Here is a 1,013-nt window from a genome sequence, read left to right on the forward strand (position 1 = left end):
AATTAACATATCAACACATTTTATGAAATTTATTATGATAATTATATAATTTTAGTCGATAATATATATAGTATTATATGATCAATAAAAATATTTAAATTTTATCTCTTGATGGTTATTAAAAAGTCTCATATATGTAAACTAGTAGTTGAATATGATACAAAAAAAAATTGAAATTAATCCGTATATATCATGATATTCTAAAAAATAACGACCACAGAAGAAAAGGAAAAGAAAAATGCTGGTGCATATCAGTGTCTCCTTTTGCTGGCTACGTGACCTGAAATAATGTAACAGAGATGATGAGCATGCCTGCTTGTTTGCAAATTGAAAATTAATATTTTTTTTTCTTTTTTTTTTTTGGGTAAGAGAATGGAATGGAAAGCACTTCTGAGTGCTATGAACCTTTTTCTATTGCGGCCTTCTCAGTTAGGTCCAATAAGTAAGTCCCTTCCCTTTCTCCGATCAATAAGCCCCCCGATCCCTTTCTTTGTCTTTCATCCTCCCTGAACAGAATAAGTAAGGCCCCGTTTTTTCGCGCAAGTGTCACGCATCCAACATTGTATCACATTTATCACATTACTCAAATTTCAAATATCAAAATGATTTAAATTCACCAAAAAAAAAAAATTTGAAACATGAATATTGGTTGACCTGTCGAATATGACACTCAATGGATACTATTTTGTTTACATGTGTTTCATATATAATAAGTATGTGTATTAATGGAACATAAAAAAAAAATGCTTTTTAAGTTTTTCAACTATGGCACACAAAAAAATTTAATGAGTTTCTAAGTTTTTCAAATATAGCTCGCGAGAAAAAATTAATGAGAAAGAGATTGATGGAAAGTGGAGATAGCCGAACTTGATTTTATGCTGATTTGCTCAGAAAACAACATGCAACCACTCATTCTATATTCTGCCCACGAAATTCGAAATTCTGGCTCAACTAATGTTACGAGTTGTTGTTTGTTAGAAAGTAGTTGCTTTAAATTACTAGTTCCCCGAATA

Source organism: Arachis ipaensis, chromosome B04, assembly GCF_000816755.2.
Source record: "Arachis ipaensis cultivar K30076 chromosome B04, Araip1.1, whole genome shotgun sequence".
Lineage (NCBI taxonomy): Eukaryota > Viridiplantae > Streptophyta > Magnoliopsida > Fabales > Fabaceae > Arachis > Arachis ipaensis.